Raw genomic sequence first — 19,934 nt, 5'->3', positions numbered from 1 at the left:
GTTGGTTGTTGGATGAATAGAAAATGATCAACTTCCATACTCTTTCTTCACGGAATGGGTGTATTTTCCCCATTATTGGAGTTAATTCACTTAAATAAGAAATGTTTATATCAAAGTTTTCGGTTAGTTCGTGTACAAATTCTGTGGAGTGTACGATGTCGGCAAAGATGAAACTACATACATTGCCAGGAACTTAGTCAGGAAAATCCATTCCTCCTGCAAGTTCCTCGAGGTGAAAATGTCAGCGTGCTCCGAATTTTACCGCGAAAAAGTCTGAAATGGCTGAACAAAATGTTAGACCTGATACCGTGCTTGACACACAAAAACACGAAAATTGACACCCAATGTTTGTAGAAATTCAAGATGACGGACTAAAATTGGAAATTGCGGCGTTATGGAACAAAGCTGCATCCTATAATCAAGAGATGCTCGTTAAAATCTACTCAAGGATGTACAAAATTCATAAATCTTTATGTATTGTTATATTCTTGCACAGATTAAGCCAGGTACTTTGATCCGGCGTCCAGTACTTGTATTTAGCTCCGGACCAATGAGAGTAAAGAGTGACCCACATCAAATTGCATCATGGAAAAAATGATGTAAAAAACTGTCTAGTTGAGCGAACCTTTTCAAACTTTCAGACTATAAAATGAAAACCATTTGTAAAGCGGACGCTCGCACCTTACGCTTAACTCCACTAATTAGGTTCTGTGTATATATCTGGAGGCAGCTTTTCTAAGAGGAAACCCACTTTTCTTCATCTCTTCCTTAGATTTGACCTTTTTGGGGTGCTTCCGTAGTGCCTGCTTCGTAATATTCCAGTATTTTTCGACGGGCCTTAATCCCGGTACGTTGGGGGCGTTCATGTCTTTGGGCACGAAAGTGACGTTGGCTTCGTTTCACTCCAGGACAACATTTTATTAGTGGCACGAAGCTAGATCCGGCCAGAAGATCGTAGGACCCTCGTATTGCTTCAATAGAGTAAGCAGACGCTTCTGTAGATGCAGGGTAGATCTCCTAATCGCATACCAGATCATGTATTTCTTGCCAAACTTTGTTTCTGCATGTGCTGGACAGTGAAGAACAGCAGCCCCAGCAACTGCCAGAAGTCCGCCATGACGTAAGTCTCATCATTATGATGAGACAATAAGTCTTCGTCATCTTTTGGGTGTGCAGTTCCCAGGCCCTTGACTTTCCTACCGTGTTTTGCCGATCATCACGATTTAGAACCTTCTGCACTTTGTACGTATGCAGTCCCTCCCGGCTCTTGGCTCTCTGGATAAAAGACTAGGACAGATCCATATTTTTGGCCAAATCTCTGACCGCATTGGGATTTCACGCTTAGGACCCCGATCACTAATAGAACATCCATTCTGACCGCATTTCTTCTTCTCAATGCTCACCGTTGACTGCCCGATTCCAAGTTATTTTCCGATGTCCCGATGAGAGAGGATTTTCTAAGTGTTGTCTTGTTGCTGTTCGGATGGATGACGCCATTTTTTATCTTTGAAAAGCTGACAGCCATAAAAATAAAGCGTGAACAAAAAAAAAATCTAAACTATTTCTATCAATTTTTTTGAATAACTCTTTGCGTGATGCAAATTGATGTGGGACATTTGTTATTTTTTTCTGTGAATCCACCGTGTCATGTCATGAAGTGCTCACTAAGACGATGTTTTAACAGGCTGGAATCATAACAAAACAAACAATTCGATCCTGAGAGAAGGTAACGGTCATAGGTCTGTAAAAGATGACTTCTCCCGTATAGTTTTAAACCTTTCCATGGTAGCGGTAGGTTAAACTTTGCACCTTCCAAATTTTATCGAATTGTTTCAGCAACAAAACCCAATATTTGGCACGTTTTTAAGGTTTCATTAGCCTGCTCATATAAGCAATAAATTTGGAGTGAATTTTTCGACAACGGTCTGGCCGAAAAGACCAGCCTGGTCGTATTTCCATTTCTACCAAAGTAAATTTTCAGCCAAATGGGTTTCGGCCAGAAGGTTTGTTTAGCCAAATGAATAATTTGGCTACACAACTTTCGGCCTTGTGGTCGACAGGAAGGGCCGAAAGACATTGGCCGAAATGATCATATGGTCGAAAATGTCGTTTGATCGAACAGGTCATTTGTCACAAAAAATCTTTTGGCTAAAATGGTCGTTTGGCAGAAAGAACCATTTTGCAGAAAATGTAATTGGCTGAACCGGTCATATGGCCAAACATTCTGTTCAATCATGGAGTAAAATCTACGAATTATATGATCATTCCATTCATCCTCATGCTCATGAACTATCATCGTGCTGACCACGAGAAATATGAATGTTCAAATTAATACTTGATTTAGAAATTGTGCAGTTCATTTAGTTCATGCAGTATTTTTTTTTAAATTGTAATCCTTCTTTTTTTCGAAAATCACTTTTGAACCTTTATGAAGTACCGTCGTCTGGGCCCAAGTAACAATTTCAAGGCTTCAAAGATTTATTTAAGTTTTTTAACGGCTTTATCGCTGCTTTGCTCAATGCCGCGAGATTACCCTTATTAGAAGACTTGAGGCTATGTTCAAAATCGTAATAAAACGTTCAATAAAACCACAAATGTCAAATGCTTTATGAGCTTATTAGGGGCCTTATGATTATCTTGAGGACTCCAATAAAACCAATTTTGAAAACTGTCATAAAGCCGAATATATTGGACTTGTCTTACGCATAACCTAAATAAAACTTAGTAGTTTTGATTAGGTTTATAATGGTATTGTACAAGAACACAATGATTATGTTGAACTTCGTGAACTATGGTCAATCGAATGGCTAAAACAGATGTTTCTGCTCCATGTTCCCCAAATATTGTAAACAAAGAAAACAATAAACACATAAATTTTCCCAACTGGGCATTCGCATATTTAAGATTTTGTTGTTTATTGGTCAAACTTCACTTCTAAAAATGGAACAGATAATTAAAATCACGCAAGCTATATCCTTTTACTCCCGTTAATAAAAATGGTATAAATGCAAATACACAACGAATAGTGCAATGACAACGATTCGATATAAAAAAGCTTTCAATAATATGAAATTTGCATAACTGTGGAAATGATAATTGACCACAAAATTGAAAAGCAAGAAAGCAATTCTTGTTGAATATAGACCATCATGAAGAAGAACTGATCGTAAGAAACGGATAACAGCAACTTTCAGCAAAATACTTATTGTAATTGAAAGTTATGAAAAATGTTATTTTGGCCGTCGAAATTGCTCACAGTTTAGTAGCAGCCATGCTGGTAGAAAAAAATAATTTTATATCGGCGCAAATCTTTTGCAAAATTTAATCAAAATTTGCAAAATCTAATGCAAAATCTACTAAATAATCGCTGCATTTCAAGATGATTTTACAAAATTTGAAGCACGAGAAATGTTTCCTTGCAAATCGGAATGCCACCAGAAAAAAAGGCAGCATGTCGATTTATTATTTACACTAATTAATTGGCCGTAAATCACAGTATTACGACGGCGCACTTAAAAAAACTGATTTTCTTATAAGAAAATTATTTTGAGCTTTTTAGTGGAATGTTTTCACCTGTCATAAGACGAGTTTATACAATCCCATTGAATTCCACCACTTAATTGTATCTTGTCAAGATACAATTAAGTGGTGGAATTCAATGGGATTGTATTAACTCGTCTTATGACAGGTGATTTTCTTACCTGTTTTCACCTGTTTTCAATTTGCAAGCACGCGATGAATTCAGGGCATCCAATTTCCAATATTTGAACATTATTTTTCATCAATGCCCGTGATGTTGTTTTTTATTTCATTCTTCCATTTTTACGATTTTCCTTTTTCTACAAAACAATAACAAAAAGCTCCATGGAAAAGAAATTCCCTTTTTTGACAGCGGTTTTATGGAACTCTTATGAATAACATAAAACTTGCTTTGAAGACGATCTCAAGAGTGGTCCACTTAGTCATATAGTCATAACGTAATCTTGTAGCGGTCATCAAGAGGTTGTCATGTAGATTTTAGTTTTATTGCTAGTTTTGAAAATTTGCTCTCCAAAACTGCTAATAGAGTATGATAAAACTAAAAATGTTACTTGGGGGGTGACAATGGGACAAATGGGGGTGACAATGGGTCACTGTTTCAAGTACTTAGAATGCGTGTAGAATAGATTGAATGTATCTGAGGGCAAGAAGACTAAAATATAAGAGACCTTTTTGAACGATTTTGCTATCCGACCTCCAGGCTGCCGGTGAGAGCGATGACCCATTCTCACCCCCAGACCCATTGTAGTAACACATATGTTTGTTACAAGAGAGGAACTACACAATTATCCATAAAGATTTGGAAGTTCTCCATAAAAAATAAGGAAATTTCCAAAAAAGAAACCATAGTATAATAAATAAATCAATATACAATTTCCCCAAATAATGCAAAATTTCCATAAACAAACTAGCATTTTTTAAGCAAAAATTTTAATTATAAAAGAAGCATTTTTCATAAAGAAATCAAAATGTTCTATTGGAAAAAAACACCAAATTTAATATTAATAATCCGGATTTAAAATGGGTGTTAGCTTTTGGCCATTTCTCAGAACGCATACTTCGGAAATGATTATTTTAGATATTTTGATCGAAAACGGCGCATAAACTATACCAAATATGATCGGAAATTTGATCGGTCCATAATATGGCTTGTATTCCAGATTCCGGCCGTTCCACCGCAACCTGTTATGAGGTCACTTCACGGAAATTGGCGAATCCGGAATAACTCCGGAGCCGAGTACCAATCCAGAAAATCCATAAAACTTGAATAAATTCCCCTTCTTTTAGTAAAAGTTGCGATAAAAAACTTTAAAGACAAAAAGATTTTTATTTTCGTTTTCAAAGGTGGGTTGGTAACGAAATACTTTCTACATAATCATCAATAAAGAGCAATAAAAATGATAAATGTGCCATAAAATACGAAAAAGCAATGAAATTAATTAAATTTAAAAAAGTCTAAAACAAGGGGTCATCTTTGAAAACAATGCTCAGTTTTATTGCTTTTTTATTTTTTTTTTTTTTGTTGGAAATTTATCATTTTTTTTTCATTGCTTTTTATTGATGTTTTTGTGGATAGTTTTAATTTTTTTGTGGAAATAGGAATTTTATTATAAGTGGAAAATTTTGTAATTATTTATTACTTTATTTATGGAAATTTCGTTTTTTTTTCAATGAAACATTTTGATTTCTTTATGAAAATTCTTCTTTTAAAATTACCATTTTTGCTTTTAAAAGCGCTTATTTATTTTTGTTTTGTGAAAAAATCCTCATTATTTATAGAAATTTTGCATTATTTGGGGAAAATTTATTTAAGTTCCTTTAAGTGGAAAGTCTTCAACTGTCTAAGACGAGTTTAGAACTTTCCATTCAACTCCATACCTGACTCTCGTACTTGCAAGTCGAGTAAAGTACGAGACACTGAAGACAGCCTCACAGTTGAGGTCGAAATACGTATCAGTAAAGATAACAAAACGTAGTGGAATTAAATGGAAAGTACTGAACTCGTTTTAGATAGTTGAAAATTGATGTTTATCTACCGCCTATACCCTGATGTCTTTATTGACAATTTCCTATTTATTTTTATGGAAAATTTCTAATTTTTTAGGAATTTTTATTACAGTCATTTTAGATTCGAATAAATTTGAAAATGTTTCAACGTAAGACGGCAGTGAGACAAATTGACTCGAGTTTGGACTCTTTAAACGAACGTAATAAAGGCCAATTATGATCAGAAAGGCAGAATCTAAAAGTGATTGTTCATTTGCCTATGTACATTGGTATTTAGACATTTTCAGCAAATGGTTTTAAGCATCTATCCTGAGAACTGAACCAAGGCAGTTATCAGGATTAAAATAAGTAAGCCCGATTAGATTCATTAAAAAAATTATGAAATTTCTCAACATAACTATCGAAGCTTGTTCTGTGAATCTATCAACAAACTGAGCAGTTGAGCGACAGTGTGACGTATTTTTATTACCAACAATATCAGAATTTTGATAAATTTTGTTATGTCAAAACAGTCTACGTTTCTATACGATGGCGGCAGGGGGATCTCAAGAGTCTACGTAGACTTTCTTAATTTCTTTTTTGTTGGAAGACAATCAGGAAAAAAAGAATCTATGACAAAAGGTCGAAAAACAAAAGATCGAAATGACAGAAGGCCGAAAGGACAAAACACCAAAAGGGACAGAAGGTCGAAAGGACAAAAGTTCGAAAGGACAAAAGGTCGAAAGGACAAAAGGTCAAAAGGGACAAAAGGTTGAAAAGGACAAAAGGTCAAAAGGGACTAACAGGGGACAGAACTACATAAGTATTCTGGATTGATTCAGAACTTGTGGCAATAGATGGACAGCATGGAGCGACGTCGCAATTTTCTATTGCGTTCATTTCTATAGAAAATTGCGACGTCGCTCCATGCTGTCCACGCTCCATGCTTTGATAGGGGAAGGGTCGTTTGGCCGAAATCCATTTGGCCGAATGCCATTAGGCCGAAAGTTGTTTGGCCGAAAGGGTCATTTGGCTGAAAGGGTGATTTGGCCAAAAGGGTCATTAGGCCAAAAGGGTCATTAGGCCGAAAGGGTTATTTGGCCGAAAGGGTCGTTTGGCCGAAAGGGTTATTTGGCAGAAAGGGTCATTTGGCCAAAATGGTCATTAGGCCGAGAGGGTCGTTAGGCTGAGAGGGTCGTTAGGCCGAAAGGATCATTTGGCCGAAAAGGGTCGTTTGGCCGAAAGGGCCATTTGACCGAATAGGACATGTGGCCGAATAGGTCATTTTGAAAAGTGATAAATTTGGAGTAAGAAGTGAGACGTCTCCATTCTCATTCCTCATTACTCACTCACTTCTCATTCCTAATTTCTCACGTTTCAAATGACCTATTCGACCAAATGAAGCCCCTTTAAAACATTCTTTTATCTAGAGCCAAATGATTTTTTACATTCAAATACATGTTTTTGCTGAACATTGTAATTTCTGTCTCTTATAAAACCGAAATTATTTAAATATTATAATTTTTCATGGGCTTACAAGTTTTACAGCAATCGAGGAGACTCTTGTCTACAAAAGATTTCAATGTCAAAAGAAAAATGGAATGGGCGACTTTCAGCATATCGTGATGAAATTTGCGACTTTTAGTAATTATAATTGGAATAATTATAAGTGGAAATACCTTTTATGATATGTATAATTTATAGATAACTTTTGTTGTTTTGTGTTTGTTAACACGTCTTAAGTTCGTTATTTTTAAGAAAGGATTAAGGGTCTGTAAACAAACCCTTTATCCAAAATCAACACATTTCGAGATTTTGTATTTCGATCGTGAAAATGACGAAATAAAACACTATGGAATCGAACCTACCGGAAATTTCGTTTGCTTCGAGGTCTGATTTTAGCAGCCGTGGACAGTGGATTAAATTTGATTTACTTTCAACATGATTTTTGTTTTATTTGATTTCATTCTGTTTGATATTTTATTTCGTTGTTTTTTTTTTCTACTCAATCGGATTTTAACAACATTTTTTTTCACTGAAAGAAATTATTCGTCATTGTCATTGTTTTTTTTTAAAGTATGTTCTTGAATTCATTTACCGGAAAAAGCCACGTCAGACAGTTAACGGTAGACTAAACAATGGACTAAGAACAAACATTTTTCCCCGGAAAAAGATACCATCCCCGTGTCGAAATGTCGGTCAAATTTACGTCTTGTTCATATATCTATACATCTTGTTTCAATTTGAAAAGTCAACGTAGGCTTTAAGGGTTGGAGATTGGTGTTTCGGATACGTCTACGAAAGTTTACTAGGGGAGGGGGCGGAGGTGTGGTTCAAAAATGTGGAAATTTGGTCTACGTTGTTTGTGCACAGTCCCTCAACCCTCTACAACCCAAATTTTTGTTTTCGCTCAAAATCAATATTTTGCTTTCTACAATCAATCTAAACACGGTTTGGACATTAAATATTTTTTATAAATGTGTAAAACTTTGAAAATTGTATTTTAACCACATTTAAACATGAATTGAAGTTCATATTGTTGATCAACATCTTCCAAAATCTTCTCAATTGAAAAATACAAAAAATAATCAAAATACCCCGTCTAAAAGCGGTCTTGGGCACTAGAGGGTTAACAATGTCGAAGGAATCTCAAGGTTTTTTTTATCCCAAATGTGTTTGCCATTCTGTAATCAATAAAGGTACCAAAAATATGATGAATTTCTCCGATACACATTCATTGGAAAAGCATTGCGAAAAAAGGCCTATCAGATGTACACTGAATGTTTTCTATAAACATAATTAATGTAATTTAAGTTTCTTTTTCCATGACAAAACTTCAAATAATAAAAATTCACATAAACATAAAAAATAAAAATAAAAAATATAAACGACGACTTTGAGACGTTTATTGTTTTGGAATTAGATCAAGTACTGCTTGATTTTTTTATCTAAATGGCATACAAGTGAAAGGTTAGAACATTGCTTTGTAACCCTGTACTCTTTTGTTCAAACTTCATCCACTATGATTACAGAAATTAATATCACCCTTTTGGATCGATGAAGGTATTTGAGCAAATCAGTCCTGAGATTTAGTGTTTACCGGGAAAATGTCTTATTAGTTTTTTTTTAAATATTTCTACTTTTAGAAGTCCAAAAGCATTTGTTGAAACAGGTGCAAAAATTAAACTACAAATGTAAGACCCATGAGATATTTACATCATTGCAATTTATGCGAGCATCATGATGTGAACGGATTTCGGTCCCACACCGTAAAAGTCACATAGAATAATAAATTTGCTAATGTTACTTCCTTCGACTGGCAGTCAAACGCCAGTCGGGTGTCACCTCATTATTTTTACCATCGTCCGGTCAACAGGAGTCTGAGACTGACTCTTCCATTGACTAAAAACACCCCTCAGGGGAATGTGATCAAATGTATACCGGAGGTGCACAACAAACTAATTACTATAGGGAAAATTTGGCTATTTTTAACCAGGATTAGATTAATCAATTGTGCTGGAAGCGCAAATTCATATAATCGTGACGAAAAATATATGTTCTCTTTTAAATTATTATTATCATTTTCAAACAAATTTCGTTAAATTATTTAAGTAGCGATGAAAAAAAATCAAACCACCAAAGGTGCATATTCGACCACCCACAAGGCCGCTTATTATGTAGGCGGCGGTTGGTGTGAGTGCGAGAAAAGCATCCACTGCTACCGACTCGGTTAATCCATCGCTAACACCCCCCCAAGCCGACCACTAACGGGCAGAATGTGAAAGAGCAAACCCATGTGGGCATAAACCACCCATCCACCCACAACGAAGAAAAAACCCGACCTGAGCCTACTTGTGGCAATGGATAGAGCGCTGTCGCTGTTGGGCGGTGAGGGTGGTAGGTTGAAGTTTTATTGTTTTTCTTCACTATTATTGACGTTTGGCTGCTACAATTTTTACGTTAGCTAGCGATGGTATTCAATGCTGAAAATTGGCTGTTTCTTGTCAAACTCACCATTTGTCCCGCTTATCAGGGGATAGTTGCTATCGCGGCCTCCTATCAGCGTCTTTAATCCGGACTCGATCAAAGTTGGCGATGCTCGATCCCTGTCGCTCATGATGGTGGTTGCTGCGATTTTTCTTCCCTTTTCGAAGGTGGTGGCGCTGGGTGGGTTGTTGTTATTGCTTTCGCGCTGTTGCTTTGTGGGCGTGTGCAGAGCTGTTGTTAGTTAATATAACCACTTGACTCTGCTCTCGGCTCTGCAGCTCGGGCGACCCTTTGAAACTATTTTCAGGATTTCACAATTCACTTCTCTTCAGCTTGAATTCGGCTTTTGGCTGACTGACTTGCAACAACAGTGCTCTTCGATTATTCGGTAGCGATAAGACTTTTTACTCAGGTAGCAACTTTTTCTTCTTATTTTCCTCTAGACTTAGATAAAAATATTCAACACTTAGCAACTACTTCTATATGCTATAACTTTGTGTAACAACTTTGCTTCACTCCTAAGACTTTGCCTCAAGAATTTGTAGATCTTTCCAACACTTGTTTCTTCTAAAATTTTAACTTCAACAACGTTGCGCTAGGGGTGTCAAAACTATTCCGTCCCAATCCAGCGATGTTCGCACACACGTGAGGAGGCGACGCAAGACGCAGAATAGGAAGGCAGAAGAGAATTTTAGAAACAGTAACTAAACTAAAAGTAATTTGCTATTGACAACAACACGCTCTATTCCGCGGCCTCGAAGGACCGGCCACACTATGTTGGGACACACTCGGGTGCCGAAAAGTCCGAATCTTTCACGCACTTCACCGACTGCTTGCTGCGGATTGGCGGCAGTCGTCGTGCCGTAGAGTCATCTGTCAATTTGTCTTCTTCGTCGCCTGCTGGCCGCCGATTTCACTCGGAGGATGCTATTTTTCAACCAAGAATCGAAAATATTTCGCTCTCTGGCCGCGAAACACGGACGTTCGAAACTTCTTCTTCTGGCTGTCCGACGACCGACCGACGAGAACGAGATACGAGGGCGAAGGGAATGGGCAAACACACTACACTTCAATTAGCGGATTCACCTGCCCTTTGGCGGATTGACTCTTCACCACAGGGCTAACGAACAACAACCATCCGTGGGCGTCGGAAAATTGATCTACGGTTCGTATTTGGAAGGCTCTTCTAGATACTCTGCTGGTTGCTCTACGGATTCCGTATTCAAGCCAGTGGCCTCCTTCGCACTGTATGGATCCGCTGGAACCACGCCTGTGTTAGTGGGGGTTGTAGGAGGATTTACAGGATCCAATTCGTCACTGTAGTAGTGGCACGACAAAACAATTGTTTTTCATATATGAGTAGATATACGGGGAAAGGCTTCCACTAGCTCTCACTCGTCGATACGAAGGATTTGGAATCCAGGAAGAACTTTTTTACCAAACAAATTGCTACTCGCTTAAAGCTTACTTTTTTCTTTTCTGCACAACTATTCTTCAACAACACAACATTTTTCTTGCTTTACAACAGATCTTCGACCCATTGGCTCTTCCGAAAATGATCACAAACTTGCTTAATATTGCTTTATACTTGTAGAAAGGACTCTTCAGTCTCACAGCTCAGGGCAGCATGTGTGTCCGTCCGAAAAGAAAAATCCACTCTGCTCACGTGTGGCTCCGCGAAAGCTTCCTGGCAGCTTCTCTGATGACGATTTGTGTTGGCTTTTCACTCGTATCCTTTCCACCCGCGCCAACACAAACTCGCACACATATACTTCTGGCAACAACAGCTTTTCCACCGTATCCTTTGAATCTCTCTCACTCTCTTTCTGTTGGAAAAATGATTCTCTCCACCAGAAGAGCCTTCCGTGTTCGATATTCGCTAACAGACGTGTGTGTGTGTTTGTGTCTCGGTTAAAGCTTTTATCTTCTTGTCAAAAATTGGTTCTCACACACCACTGAAGCCCTCCACCCACTATCTAACGCATCGCGAGGGCCGTGTGTTATCGTTCACCAACTCCCGTGTTGGAAGTACAATCCGCGCGGTTGACGACCAAACGGCATTGGCGTAACTAGCAGGGTGTGTGGTCGAGGGTGCGCAAAATTTAAGCATTCAATGAGGAATTTAACAAAAAAATCTACGTAAAATAACGAAAATAATCCTTTCATATATGAATAAGCAAATCATTTTGAAAACCAACAGAATAACAATAAACTATAAATTGTAGTTTATTTGCTGTATGACACAAATATTAAATCAATAAATATGAATATAAAATAACAACCATTCCAAGCTTCACGATCAGAATAATTTACGCCAATTGAAAATAGTTCTTGGTGAAAATTGAAAAAAATTATCTTGCTTTTTATCAAAAGATTTTGAATCAGAATTTCCCGTGGAAAACCAGAAGAGGGAAATTTGGAAGAATTTCTCGAAAAAAAATCGGAATTTAGAAGAATTTTCCGAGGAAATTTGGAAGAATTTTCGAAATAAATCGAAACAATTTCTCAAAGAAATTTGGAAGAATTTCCTAAAAAAATTTGGGAAAGTTTCCAGATGAAATTTGGAATTATTTCCCGAGGAACTTTGGAAGAATATCCCAAGTAAATTTAAAAAAAGGAAGAAAGAAACTTCGGAAGAATTTCCCACGCAAATTCAGAAGAATTTTCCGAGGGAATTGAAAAGAATTTTGCGAGGAAATTCAGAGGAAGTTCGAAAAAATTACTCGAGAAATTCGAAGGACTTTCCAGAGGAAATTCAGAGGAATTTCCCGAGGAAATTCGGAAAAATTTTCCGTGGAAATTCGAAGGAATTTTCCGAGGAAATTCGGGGGGAATTTCCCGAGGAAATTCGAAGGAATTTCCCGAGGAAATTCAAGGTAATTTTCCGTGGAAATTCGAAGGAATTTCCCGAGGAAATTCGAAGGAATTTCGAGGAAATTCGAGAATTTCGAGGAATTCGAAGGAATATCCCGAGGAAAGACGAAGGAATTTCCCGAGGAGATTCGAAGGAATTTCGAGGAATTCGAAGGAATTTCGAGGAAATTCGAAGGAATTTCGAGAAATTCGAAAAGAATTTCCTGAAAAAAGAATTTCGAGAAAGGAATTTCGAGAAAATTCGAAGGAATTTCGAGGAAATTCGAAGGAATTTCCCGAGGAAATTCGAAGGAATTTCCCGAGGAATTCGAAGGAATTTCCTGAGGAAATTCGAAGGAATTTCCGAGAATTCGAAGGAATTTCGAGGAATTCGAAGGAATTTCGAGGAATTCGAAGAAATTTCGAGGAAATTCGAAGGAATTTCCGAGGAATTCGAAGGAATTTCGAGGAATTCGAAGGAATTTCGAGGAAATTCGAAGGAATTTCGAGGAAATTCGAAGAATTTCCCGAGGAAATTCGAAGGAATTTCGAGGAAATTCGAAGGAATTTCGAGGAAATTCGAAGGAATTTCGAGGAATTCGAAGGAATTTCGAGGAATTCGAAGGAATTTCGAGGAATTCGAAGGAATTTCGAGGAAATTCGAAGGAATTTCGAGGAAATTCGAAGGAATTTCGAGGAATTCGAAGGAATTTGAGGAAATTCGAAGGAATTTCGAGGAATTCGAAGGAATTTCGAGGAATTCGAAGGAATTTTGAGGAAATTCGAAGGAATTTCGAGGAATTCGAAGGAATTTCGAGGAAATTCGAAGAATTTCGAGGAAATTCGAAGGAATTTCGAGGAAATTCGAAGGAATTTCGAGGAATTCGAAGGAATTTTGAGGAAATTCGAAGGAATTTCGAGGAATTCGAAGGAATTTCGAGGAAATTCGAAGGAATTTTCCTGAGGAAATTCGAAGGAATTTCGAGGAAATTCGAAGGAATTTCGAGGAAATTCGAAGGAATTTCGAGGAAATTCGAAGGAATTTCGAGGAAATTCGAAGGAATTTCGAGGAATTCGAAGGAATTTCGAGGAAATTCGGAAGGAATTTCGAGGAATTCGAAGGAATTTCCCGAGGAAATTCGAAGGAATTTCGAGGAAATTCGAAGGAATTTCGAGGAATTCGAAGGAATTTCCCGAGGAAATTCGAAGGAATTTGTCGAGGAAATTCGAAGGAATTTGTCGAGGAAATTCGAAGGAATTTCCCGAGGAAATTCGAAAGAAATTTCCCGAGGAAATTCGAAGGAATTTCCCGAGGAAATTCGAAGGAATTTGCATGAGGAAATTCGAAGGAATTTCCATGAGGAAATTCAAAGGAATTTCCCGAGGAAATTCGAAGGAATTTCGAGGAATTCGAAGAATTTCCCGAGGAAATTCGAAGGAATTTCGAGGAATTCGAAGGAATTTCGAGGAAATTCGAAGGAATTTCGAGAATTCGAAGGAATTTCGAGGAAATTCGAAGGAATTTCGAGGAAATTCGAAGGAATTTCGAGGAAATTCGAAGGAATTTCGAGAAATTCGAAGGAATTTCGAGAAATTCGAAGGAATTTCGAGGAAATTCGAAGGAATTTCGAGGAATTCGAAGGAATTTCCCGAGGAAATTCGAAGGAATTTTGAGGAAATTCGAAGGAATTTTGAGGAAATTCGAAGGAATTTCGAGGAAATTCGAAGGAATTTCGAGGAATTCGAAGGAATTTCGAGGAAATTCGAAGGAATTTCGAGGAAATTCGAAGGAATTTCGAGGAAATTCGAAGGAATTTCGAGGAATTCGAAGGAATTTCGAGGAAATTCGAAGGAATTTCCGAGGAATTCGAAGGAATTTCGAGAAATTCGAAGGAATTTCGAGGAAATTCGAAGGAATTTCGAGGAATTCGAAGGAATTTCGAGGAATTCGAAGGAATTTCGAGGAAATTCGAAGGAATTTCGAGAAGGAATTCGAAGGAATTTCCGAGGAATTCGAAGGAATTTCCTGAGGAAATTGAAGGAATTTCCTGAGGAATTGAAGGAATTTCCGAGGAATTCGAAGGAATTTCGAGGAAATTCGAAGGAATTTCGAGGAATTCGAAGGAATTTCGAGGAAATTCGAAGGAATTTCGAGGAATTCGAAGAATTTCGAGGAATTCGAAGAATTTCGAAATTCGAAGGAATTTCGAGGAATTGAAGGAATTTCGAGAGGAATTTCGAGAATTCGAAGGAATTTCCGAGGAATTCGAAGGAATTTCGAGGAAATTCGAAGGAATTTCGAGGAAATTCGAAGGAATTTCGAGGAATTCGAAGGAATTTCGAGGAATTCGAAGGAATTTCGAGGAATTCAAAGGAATTTCGAGGAATTCGAAGGAATTTCGAGGAAATTCGAAAATTTCGAGGAATTGAAGGAATTTCGAGGAATTCAAAGGAATTTCGAGAAGGAATTTCGAGGAATTCGAAGGAATTTCGAGGAATTCGAAGGAATTTCGAGGAAATTCGAAGGAATTTCGAGGAAATTCGAAGGAATTTCGAGGAAATTCGAAGGAATTTCGAGGAATTGAAGGAATTTCGAGAAATTGAAGGAATTTCGAGGAATTCGAAGGAATTTCGGAGGAAATTCGAAGGAATTTCCTGAGGAAATTCGAAGAATTTCCCGAGGAATTCGAAGGAATTTCGAAATTCGAGGAATTTCGAGGAAATTCGAAGGAATTTCGAGGAAATTCGAAGGAATTTCGAGGAAATTCGAAGGAATTTCGAGGAATTCGAAGGAATTTCGAGGAAATTCGAAGGAATTTCCTGAGGAAATTCGAAGGAATTTCCGAGGAAATTCGAAGGAATTTCGAGGAATTCGAAGGAATTTCCGAGGAAATTCGAAGAATTTCGAGGAAATTCGAAGGAATTTCGAGGAAATTCGAAGGAATTTCGAGGAATTCGAAGGAATTTCGAGGAAATTCGAAGGAATTTCGAGGAAATTCGAAGGAATTTCGAGGAAATTCGAAGGAATTTCGAGGAAATTCGAAGGAATTTCGAGGAAATTCGAAGGAATTTCCTGAGGAAATTCGAAGGAATTTCGAGGAATTCGAAGGAAGTTCCAGAGGAAAGTCGAAGGAATTTCGAGAGGAAATGAGAAGGAATTTCGAGAAATTCGAAGGAATTTCGAGGAAATTCGAAGGAATTTCGAGGAAATTCGAAGGAATTTCGAGAAATTCGAAGGAATTTCGAGGAAATTCGAAGGAATTTCGAGGAAATTCGAAGGAATTTCGAGGAAATTCGAAGGAATTTCGAGGAATTCGAAGGAATTTCGAGGAAATTCGAAGGAATTTCGAGGAAATTCGAAGGAATTTCCGAGGAATTCGAAGGAATTTCGAGGAATTCGAAGGAATTTCGAAGATTTCGAGGAATTCGGAATTTCGAAATTCGAAGGAATTTCGAGGAATTCGAAGGAATTTCGAGGAAATTCGAAGAATTTCGAGGAAATTCGAAGGAATTTCGAGGAAATTCGAAGGAATTTCGAGAATTCGAAGGAATTTCGAGAAATTCGAAGGAATTTCGAGGAAATTCGAAGGAATTTCGAGGAAATTCGAAGGAATTTCGAGAAATTCGAAGGAATTTCGAGGAATTCGAAGGAATTCGAAGGAATTTCGAGGAATTCGAAGGAATTTCGAGGAATTCGAAGGAATTTCGAGGAAATTCGAAGAATTTCGAGGAAATTCGAAGGAATTTCGAGGAATTCGAAGGAATTTCGAGGAAATTCGAAGGAATTTCGAAATTCGAAGGAATTTCGAGGAATTCGAAGGAATTTCCGAGGAATTCGAAGGAATTTCGAGGAATTCGAAGGAATTTCGAGGAAATTCGAAGGAATTTCGAGGAATTCGAAGAATTTCGAGAATTCGAGGAATTTCGAAGGAATTTCGAGGAATTCGAAGGAATTTCGAGGAAATTCGAAGGAATTTCCGAGGAATTTCGAAAGGAATTTCCTGAGGAAATTCGAAGGAATTTCCTGAGGAAATTCGAAGAATTTCGAGGAAATTCGAAGGAATTTCGAGGAAATTCGAAGGAATTTCGAGGAAATTCGAAGGAATTTCGAGGAAATTCGAAGGAATTTCGAGGAAATTCGAAGGAATTTCGAGGAATTCGAAGGAATTTCGAGGAATTCGAAGGAATTTCGAGGAAATTCGAAGGAATTTCGAGGAAATTCGAAGGAATTTCGAGGAATTCGAAGGAATTTCGAGGAATTCGAAGGAATTTCGAGGAAATTCGAAGGAATTTCCCGAGGAAATTCGAAGGAATTTCGAGGAATTCGAAGGAATTTCGAGGAAATTCGAAGGAATTTCGAGGAAATTCGAAGGAATTTCGAGAAATTCGAAGGAATTTCGAGGAAATTCGAAGGAATTTCCCGAGGAATTCGAAAGGAATTTCGAGGAAATTCGAAGAATTTCCCGAGGAAATTCGAAGAATTTCGAGGAATTCGAAGTAATTTCGAGGAAATTCGAAGGAATTTCGAAATTCGAAGAATTTCGAGGAATTCGAAGGAATTTCGAGGAAATTTGAAGTAATTTCCCGAGGAAATTCGAAGGAATTTCCCGAGGAAATTCGAAGGAATTTCCCGAGGAAATTCGAAGGAATTTCCCGAGGAAATTCGAAGGAATTTCCCGAGGAAATTCAAAGGAATTTCCCGAGGAAATTCGAAGGAATTTCCCGAGGAAATTCGAAGGAATTTCCCGAGAAAATTCAAAGGAATTTCCCGGGGAATTTCTCGAGGAAATTCGAAGGCCAAAGCCAAAAGTGTCATTTGGCCGTAACTGTATGTCCATTTTCTTTCCGAAAATCTTGTTCTCTGGATTCTGTCATTTGACTCAAAATGCGTTTTAGCCGAAAACGTCGTTTTTCATATGGCAGTGCATTTTTTTTTTTTTTGAACGGGTGAATTACGATTATAAGAGAGAAGTAACAAATGAAGAGTGAGAAATGAGAAGTGAGAAATTTTTTATATGAGAGAAATAAGATACTACTTTAACGAGAACTAAAAATTGAGACATCTCGGAAGTTCGGCATTTTCACTTCTAATTCCCTATTTCCCACTTCAAACTTCTCACTTCTCACAGTAAAAAGTCAGAAGTGAAAGTGAGACCTTTCATTTTTCACTTCTCACTTCTAAATTCTCACTTTCATTTCTTATTTCTCACTTCATACTTCTCACATTCACTTTTTGGGTCATATGACCTATTCAGAAAGACGATATTTTGGGCCTTATGAATTATTCGGCCATGAAGGAATCGAACCCAGCCACCCTCAGCATGGTCTTGCTTTGTAGCCGCACGTCTTAGGGGCCATCCACAAAGTACGTCACGCTCCTAGGGGGGAGGGGGGGTTTCGAGCTGCGTGACGACTCATACAAAATTTTTAGAGGTTTCATACAAAAAGTGTGACGAAGGGGGGAGGGGGGGTTGAAAATCACCAATTTTTGCGTGACGTACTTTATGGATCTTCCCTTACCGCACGGCTAAGGAGGCCTCCCAATAACACATGTTTGCTCGGAAATTGGCAAAATACTTTATCTGGATCTTCTTTATTTTACAGCCACCTATTCAGTATCACTGCTTATGATTAACAGTTTTTTTTTTATAAATTTTCAATCTGAAAGTCTAAAGGGAATTGATGATTGAACTCTGCCGATGCAACAGAGCCTTCCTTCACTCATCCTTAATTAATCCTTCAAACTGTTATATGGATCGTCATGGTTCTCGAACCTCTCTTCTCTTTTTAAACGTGACGTACTTCACGGTTGCAGCATGTCATAGATTGAGAACCTCTGTCTAACACCAGTTGAACTATTTTTCGCATCTTGAATAGTGGATATATTCTTTTCCATATCTCCATACCGAGTCTGTCATTTTCTTCACAGAATTAATCCGCCCCTCGACAGCACATATCTAGTTACGCTAATGCCAAACAGGTGACGAAGAAGGAAACAAAGTCCATAAGAGCACATTTCATTTCACTTGTTCTTTGAGATAATTCACAGCAAATCCATATCTTCTTACACTCTGCTTTCGAGGAACACCCGCTTCTGATAGGCGACAATATTTCCGCTGTTGGTAACCACCGTGAGATCTCTCCTTTCTACGTTTTTTCCTTTCCTTTCCACCGGGCAAACCCAAAACAAAACAACGACGGCAGCAAGGATTCGCGTTTGGTCGTCGCTTTCGTCGAAGGAGTATGCCCACCCGGAACTGGCTGGCTGAGATCAGGATAGCTGAGGAACGAAACGTCGACGTCGCAGAGCACGGACACAACACTCAACGCACCACACTTTCGGACGCGCGTCGCCGTAATCGTCGCGGCTGAACCGGCATGAAAAATCGCGCAATTCGCACAGGGATTGGTCGCAATTTTCCCGCACAGCACTGGGAGGGTGGCTTTTCCAGCTTTTCTCGCACTCCCACACGGACGGTCGCACGGGTACGGCAAAGGTCGGCGATGGGACAAGACACGCGTACGGTACGCAGGCACAGACAGAGCACAGGACTCGTTGACAGGACACAGGACAGAACGCCGAGACCCGTCGACCACGCACACCGGATCGGACACACGGATTTCTAGGACTCGCGGTCACCGCAGACAGACGACACACTTGGCGAAAAGAAGAGAAGAGGAATCTTCCTACTATTCGGCGCTCGATTTTTTCTCCGACTAAACCCCGTCGACCGGGGCCTGCAGCGGTGAAGCACGGCGCGCTGCTCGATGGGACGGCGGACGGTCGAACCGCGAGCGAGAACGGTGCTGTGTGTGAGTACGAGAGGGCAAGGTACCGCCGATCCACGGTGAGTGCTGCCTACTCCTTACATACGTGCTGCGGTCGCTGCGCGGTGGATGTTGTTGGTATCGCTGTGCTGTGCGCTCGTAGAATCGGTTCATTATCGGTATTGGTTCTTGGCGATTCTGAGTGTTCACAATTCGTGAGTTAGTTTTTCCTCGTGCTCGCGATACAACCGCGGAAATGATGTTTGTGCCCGTGAGAAAAGCAATATTCTCTCAGAAATGGATCGTATTTCAAATGGAATGTTAGTTGTGCATTTGTTACATTGTCTAATTAGCGCCCAAGTACTAATTGTTGTCATACTGTTTGAGCGATGCAACACTTGGATAACTTATGAAAACGATCAAGAAATACTGATCGGATTGTACTTCTCGTATTAAGCTTATTTCATTAATTCTATTTATAAATACTTTAATAGTTGAATTGAACAGCGGCAAAGCTCATATAAATCAAATAATTCTAATCTGAAAATGGATAGGCAATGAAAAATGTGGTGGTGGAATTCAATGGAATTGTATTAACTCGTCTTATGACAAGTGAATGAAAAATGGGTTCAAACGCCGTAGGAACCACCAAGTTTGACGAAACAATGGCTATTAAAAAGACGTTTGTGTTCTATCAAATTGTTTCCTAGGTAATCACTGCATAGAGAAAAAACTTCCAAAAGCAATTTTCATGCAATTTAAATTTGGGCCAAAGCCCATAACCCGTTCCAGATTTATGG

The 19,934-nt window shown here is 38.5% G+C and overlaps 1 long non-coding RNA gene across 1 annotated transcript in view; it reads right to left on the bottom strand.

Annotated features, from left to right (window-relative positions):
- Positions 1-19,291, bottom strand: part of LOC134208944 (uncharacterized) — a 75,173-nt gene extending 55,882 nt beyond the window's left edge. The window contains exons 1-2 of the long non-coding RNA XR_009978711.1: positions 18,435-19,291; positions 9,541-9,957 (exon numbers count right to left, since the gene is read on the bottom strand). This is a non-coding gene — a long non-coding RNA (uncharacterized LOC134208944). The remainder of the gene's footprint in view (positions 1-9,540; positions 9,958-18,434) is intronic.
- Positions 19,292-19,934: the final 643 nt, after the last annotated feature.

The sequence above is a fragment of the Armigeres subalbatus genome, chromosome 2 (assembly GCF_024139115.2).
Source record: "Armigeres subalbatus isolate Guangzhou_Male chromosome 2, GZ_Asu_2, whole genome shotgun sequence".
Lineage (NCBI taxonomy): Eukaryota > Metazoa > Arthropoda > Insecta > Diptera > Culicidae > Armigeres > Armigeres subalbatus.
The sequence above is the reverse complement of the archived record's forward strand: the minus strand, read 5'-3'. Positions and strand labels throughout refer to the sequence as shown.